At 41.0% G+C, this 7,025-nt stretch overlaps 1 pseudogene; it reads right to left on the reverse strand.

The window, feature by feature from the left end:
- Positions 1 to 1,948: 1,948 nt before the first annotated feature.
- On the reverse strand, positions 1,949 to 6,297 carry LOC139386716 (epidermal retinol dehydrogenase 2-like; annotated as a pseudogene).
- Positions 6,298 to 7,025: the final 728 nt, after the last annotated feature.

Consider the following 7,025-nt stretch of genomic DNA (forward strand, 5'->3'; position numbering starts at 1 on the left):
ATTTAATCCATTCTAGAATAAGGCTGTAACGTAACAAAATGTGGAAAAATACTTACCGAATGCACTGTATCCAAATGCCATCTTAATGGACATTAAGTATCATATTATTCAGATGTACTCATGCAAGTACTGTACATGCCATGGTCATACTATACTTAAACATCTGATGACCCTGTTATATAGAAAGCAGATTGAAGACCTTTTGATGGCGCTGCAAAATAAATGAACTTAGAATGAAATATTTGATATTTTCAAAACAAACTGATATGATCTCTTGATGCAATATGCCCTGGGCTGTATAATATTGTCATGACATATTTATTTGATGTATTTAACCTTTATTTAACCAGGAAGGGCTCATTGAGATGTGAAATCTCTTTTTCAAGAGAGTCCTGTCCCAGATAGGCAGCACCAAGTCATTACACAATTACAGACAGACAACATGAAAAACTACAGGTAATCTATTGAAAAAAACATAGAATTCACAAGAGTATAACAAAATCATAAAACAGCTAATTAAAAACATTGACATATCAGGGAATCGGCCTAAAAATCCTTCATCAGTGATTTAAAAACACCAATCGGGACAAGTTCTTCCAGTTTAAAAGTATTTTGTAAGGCATTCCAAGCCGATGGTGCAGAGTATATAGAAGCCCTTTTACTAAATTCAGTTTGGACATTTGGAACAGTTAGCAGGATAAACTCCTGCCGAACGAAGCAAGTACCCACCACATTTCTGAACAATAAAAATGGGCAAATAAAATGGTAGTAAACCCAAAATGGCTTTATAAATAAATGATTCCAGTGACTGAGCCTACGATTGACTAGAGAAGGCCAGCCAACCCTTGTATATGAAGTGCAGTGGTGCGGTAAGGGTTTTGCAGTTTAAAATACATCTCAATGCTCCATGGTAAATTAAGCCAATGACTTGAGGACTTTTGTTCCCAGTAGCCATCTGATTAGGTTGTAGAGGTCAAGCTGAGTGTCAGTACCCAAATGGCCCAGCTCTTACAGCAAAAACTGTTCCCCTATCACCAGGGGCTTGTTCAGGAGGGTACAATGTTACAGAAAGTTTAGATAAAAATGTATGGTGTAGATAATAACATATGGCCATAGAATGAGAATCATACCAGTTGTGCATCAGATTGCTTTAACTAACTGAATACACCCCAGTAACTACTGTATTAGCACTGACTAGGTTTGCACTGGGTATGAGTGTTTGCTGAATGATCGCACACTATCAGATGACAAAAAACGTACAAAATATTTATTATAATTTTTTCGAGTATTCACATATCCCAAGGTGATTCAGAATTATGGCCATATAAAAAGTTCAACATACTCACACCCAACCACAACCCCAAATCTACATAATCTAAGAGGTTTTTCATTTATGCACAATAATGCATTTCTTTTAACAGTGGCATCAGGCACATTCAAACAGCTTTGACATATTTTTGTAATGCAGTAGTAAAAATGTTTTTGGAACAATCAACTCCTTCACTCACTAGTTCCCTAAAATATATCGTTATGGAAATCCATCAATGCACATGTAAAATCCTTCAGCAGGGCTTTGGGTGACGTCTGTGTATCACAAATAAATAAGTAAAGGTGATAGAATCTACCTTTTGTACCAATGATGATGCACCAACACTATGCAGATGGAATTCCCTGATACTTCCCATTGCCCATCTGGTGAAAATTGAATGCCGACAATTTACCTAGAGCCATTATCCAAATGTTGGAAAATTGTGTTACTAACATATTGTGATACTAACAAATATCCCCTTGGAGTCTTCAAACATTGTGAAATGCAGACAGCTGTTAAAACCACAAATCTACACTTTGCTATCAGTAGCCAATGACGCTGATGCTCATATGGAATGGCTTCGAATGGAACAGAACGCACAATTCACAGTCTGAGTTGTGTGTTGGCAATGGCCATCGGTTAAACGTGAGCCAAACAGCGTGCAAGGGACCAACGCAGCTTAAGGCATGTTGTCTCATAGTGCTCTGTGTTCTCGAAGGCACCCAGGTACTTCCCCAGGAGAGCCGTCTGCTTCCACCTCAAGGAACTACGAGGACACGGTGAGGAAAGGTCAGCCACTTTATTAAACACTCACGTCACCATTTGTGCATTATCAACTCTCTTGGATAAATTACCATCTATAGTGGATCAGAAGTGAAGTTTTCAACTAGAACCTGTGATCATTAATGTGTGCTCCCAAATAACAACCAGTGTGTCTCACAATATCTGAAGAAAACCACGTTATTGAATGTAGTATTCCTTATTCTAGTGAAGAAACAGCATTTTTGTAAAACATACGTTTATCTTGACTATATCTGATCTTATTGAGCCTGCCTGATGCAGTGAAGTAGCACACTTCATAAGTGCTCGCAGTTTAGCCTGGCTATGCATTTGTCCATAGTCAAAATACTAAAGTTATGTTGCTTGGCAACCCAGCTCAAAAGCTTAGGTCCACATACACTAACGGTATGAAAATGTTTGACTATTGTCTTAAAGCGTGGGGGTTTTGGTTGTTTAAGTTGCGTTTCAGATAATTTTGTGCCCAATAGAAATCAATGGTAAATAATGTATTGTGTCATTTTGGAGTCAGTATGTCATTAAGAATAGAACATGTTTCTAAACCCTTATAATTATATAATATAATATATCATTATAATTATCATACGGCCCAAAAAAATCTAACCTCCTGTTATTGGTAATGTTGAGAGGTTAGAATGTCGGGGGATATGATCTTTGTGCCTCTAACTTTCAAAGTTGTGCCTCTAACTTTCCTTGCTGTTACACAAGGCGTTTCAACAGCAGAATCTGAAGTTGACCTATTGCAAGGTGATTTGATTTTAAGGAGGGGGTGTTGCTGATATATATTGATTATTTAAATGGCATGGAATTATATTTAACTATCAATTTTCCCCACAGTCCTGTCAACACCTTGTATTAATTATAACCCCAAAATATATTACCCCTCCACTGGGGGGGTGAAATCAGGGACGTCTGGTCAACTTAACCTATTGACCTTACTCAAGCCACCTGTGACCATTTGGTCCATCCGTAAATCCCTACCATACATAGTCTACTGTAATCTGACCACTTTAGGACACCTCGCTAGTCTGTTTGGCTATTCCTGGCCTGTCTGAAGACTCAAACTAACAGGCTAGCTTGGATCAGGAACAGTAAAAACAAGCTGCAAAAGCAATGTAACATCTAGGGCCGATATTAACCATTGAAATAGTTTCATCTACTTTAGGTGGGGAGGCAGGCTAGAGAACTAGACTGAGGGCAACCTACCTGAGGGCAACCTACTTAGTCTGGATCCAGGATAGGCAACAACAGAGGCCACCAGTCCACAGTAAGCAGCATTTCGTCTAGTGTAAAGTAAGTACTTACATGTTTGTTGTTGATAGTGATTGTGTACACACGCTAAGAGAGGAAGTCTCCCAGCACCTTCGTTACTAATGTCATAACACAATCGTCAATTCCACCCTGTCAATGCCGAGACAAGGCCTTCCATTTCACGCTTCATAAAACCAATCTCAATTTAAAAAGTCTCTTGTTCAGTTTCATGTCCCATAAAAACAGAACTGGCCCTGGCTCTTAAAGGGATTGCATATTCATTTATTCATGGATGAATAAATACCCTTCAGCAGGGTCATCTCAAACTTTTCATGAGAAAAACTATTACAAATATGCAATGAGGATAATAACCTCTTATAAACACAATGGCAACTTTAAAGTGGGAAATGTAATCCCATATACAGTAACACTTCTTATGGCTGATAACTTATTGCAGCCATCGAACATGCCAGTGTTCATGAAGTGTGGACACACAATGGTAGTCTTGACACCATCCTTCTCCGTTGCCAGCAGCTCCAGAGCCACAGACTCAGCAAAGCCAATAGCAGCAAACTTGCAGGAAACAGTAATCTACCAGGAGAGAAACACATGTGTTGGCATACAGTAGAGCAGGTTAAACAAAGGTCTCAAATCAAATTGAATTCGTCACATGACTCGTAAACAGGTGTGGACTAACAGTGAAATGCTTACTTACAGGCCCTTCCCAACAATCAGATGAAGAAAATAGAGAAATAGAAGTAAAACACTACAACATAGAAGATATATAAAACAGGTCTTCACATCAAGATAATACTAACTAAATTGTGGAATTGCATTGTCCTTGAACCATTTGCTGTACAGCCTTATTCTAAAATGTATTACTTTTTTAAAAATATCACACAATACCCCATGATGACAAGTTTCTACAACTTGCTTGGAGTTCATTTGTGGTAAATTCAATTGATTGGACATGATTTGGAAAGGCACACCTTTCTGTATATGGTCCCACAGTTGACAGTGCATGTCAAAAACCAAGCCATGAGGTCGAAAGAATTGACCGTAGAGCTCAGAGACAGAATTGTGTCGAGGCACAAGCGTACCAAAACATTTCTGCATCATTGAAGGTCCCCAAGAACACAGTGGCCTCCATCATTCTTCAATGCAAGAAGGTTGGAACCAACAAGACTCTTCCTAGAGCTGGCCGCCAGGCCAAATTGAGGAATCGGGGGAGAAGGGCCTCGGTCAGGGAGGTGACACAAGAACCTGAAGGTCACTCTGACAGAGCTCCAGAGTTCCTCTGTGGAGATGGGAGAACCTTTCAGAAGGACAACAATCTCTGCAACACTCCACCAATCAGGCCTTTATGGTAGAGTGGCCAGACGGAAGCCACTCCTCAGTAAAAGGCACATGACAGCCCACTTGGAGTTTGACAAAAGACACCTAAAGACTTTCAGACCATGAGATACAAGCTTCTCTGGTCTGGTGAAAAAAAGATTGAACTCTTTGGCCTGAATGCCAAGCATCACGTCTGGAAGAAACCTGGCATCATCCCTGCGGTGTCGTTCTGCCCCCGAACAGGCACTGACATTGAAAATAAGAATGTGTTCTTAACTGACTTACCTAGTTAAATAAAGGTTAAAAAAAAAAAATATGTAAATGGTAGTGGCAGCATCATGTTGTGGGAATGTTTTTCAGCGGCAGGGACTGGGAGACTAGTCAGGATTGAGGGAAAGCTGAACGGAGCAAAGTACAGAGAGATCCTTTATGAAAACCTGCTAGAGAGCACTCAGGACCTCAGACTGGGGCGAGGGTTCACCTTCCAACAGGACAACAACCCTAAGCACACAGCCAAGAAAACGCAAGAGCGGCTTCGGGACAAGTCTCTGAATGTCCTTGAGTGGCACAGCCAGAGCCCGGTTTTGAACTCGATCGAACATAGCTGTGCAGCGATGCTCTCCATGTAATTCAATGTTGCGTTTCCAGGCTAGGCTACAGGCAGTGTAGGCTTTGTTCTTGCCCTGCACCAACACACCTGATTTAGTCAGTCAAACATTGATTAGCGTTCAGGTTTCTTGGTGCTGGACTGGAACAAAAGCCTGCACACCGTTGCTCTCCAGGACCAGTATTGAGGAACATTGGAGTAAGTCATGCACACACATGCATAGTAGGTGATTTACCTGCTAGTCCATTGACACCAATCAGACCCGCTGTGCTAGCAACACAGACCAGGTGACCATGGTTGTTGGCAGTCATTGCTGGGAGGAAGGCTTTATAAGTCTAGAGAGAAATGAGAAGAAATCAGGATAAGAACTTCCACAATGAAATATGAATTTCAGTTTGCTTCAGATCTGTGTTCACTGGAGGGAGAGTGAGTGGAATTGCCACAATAAGGGAGATGATTTAGGATATTGCTTTCACATTTCAATGCCTGCATTGATGAAGACAGCAAGAGAGGGAAAACCGACAAGATAGTTGTGTTGATGTCAGTGTAGCAGATGTGAGCTGTAAGCGCATTAGCTCACCCAAAAGTGTGCCATGGTGTTTACTTCAATGGTTCTCAATGAGGGAATCTGGCGTGTCCATGAAATTCCTGCCTGTGACGATGCCAGCGTTGTTTATGAGAATGCTCACATCCCCCACCTCTCTCTTGACCTGAACAAAGATGTGTTAATAAATCCTTTAAAAGTCTAAGTCGTTGGGAGGGGGGGGGGGGGGGGGGGGTTAGTCTACTAAACTAACATATAGAATGGTTTTAAGATACCATGGCTCATTATCTAGCTATTTGATTTAGAATTTTAGTACAACTTTTAGGTATCCCCAAAAAATATTGAATTTGTCTTTTACTACTACAGCCCATAAAACGCATTGAATATCATTTATAAATAGCAAAAAAAGACAGATTTAACCCCTTATTTTTGTTGGCACAAAACTACCTCCATAATTCCGTCATTTCTATAGTCCCGTGACACTTGTGGTGATCGTAGATCAAAATGGAGAATGATGTTCATAAGCATCTCCCCTTTCCATAGAGTTGTCATGTTAGAGTGAACAAAAATACCAATGTAACATGTAAAGTGTTTGTCCGTTGTTTAGAAAATTTTGCTGTACGTCCAACCAAGTGTAACCAGCCAGGACTTCCACATCCGGCTTCTTACCTGCGGGATCGTCTGAGACCAGCCACCCATACAGCTGATGAAACTGTGGGTTTGCACAACCAAAGTATTCTGCACAAACTGTTAGAAACCATCTCAGGGAAGCTTATCTGCGTGCTTGTCGTCCTCACCAGGGTCTTGACCTGACTGCAGTGGAAAAATGCTCACCTTCCATGTCCACTGGCACACTGGAAAAGTGTGCTCTTCATAGATGAGTCCCGGTTTCAACTGTACCGGGCAGATGGTGTGTATGGTGTCGTGGAAATTCGACAATCTGAAATTAATCATTCTTTATTGTAAGCTCACTGGAGAGGTTCCAACAAACTTGATGCACCATAGTGAACATCTGTCAGGAGCTCCCACGGGCCAGTCCCGTTTAGTTCCCTTATATACTGGTTACAGACACGTTACATAGGCATAGTTCATTGGGTTGGTTCTGTCATGTGTCTGGCACCCTCTCCTATCTTAAAGAACATATTCTGGGCGTTCTGCCAAATAGTCTAAAGTAGGAGGTC

Source organism: Oncorhynchus clarkii, chromosome 28, assembly GCF_045791955.1.
Source record: "Oncorhynchus clarkii lewisi isolate Uvic-CL-2024 chromosome 28, UVic_Ocla_1.0, whole genome shotgun sequence".
In the NCBI taxonomy this organism is placed as follows: domain Eukaryota; kingdom Metazoa; phylum Chordata; class Actinopteri; order Salmoniformes; family Salmonidae; genus Oncorhynchus; species Oncorhynchus clarkii.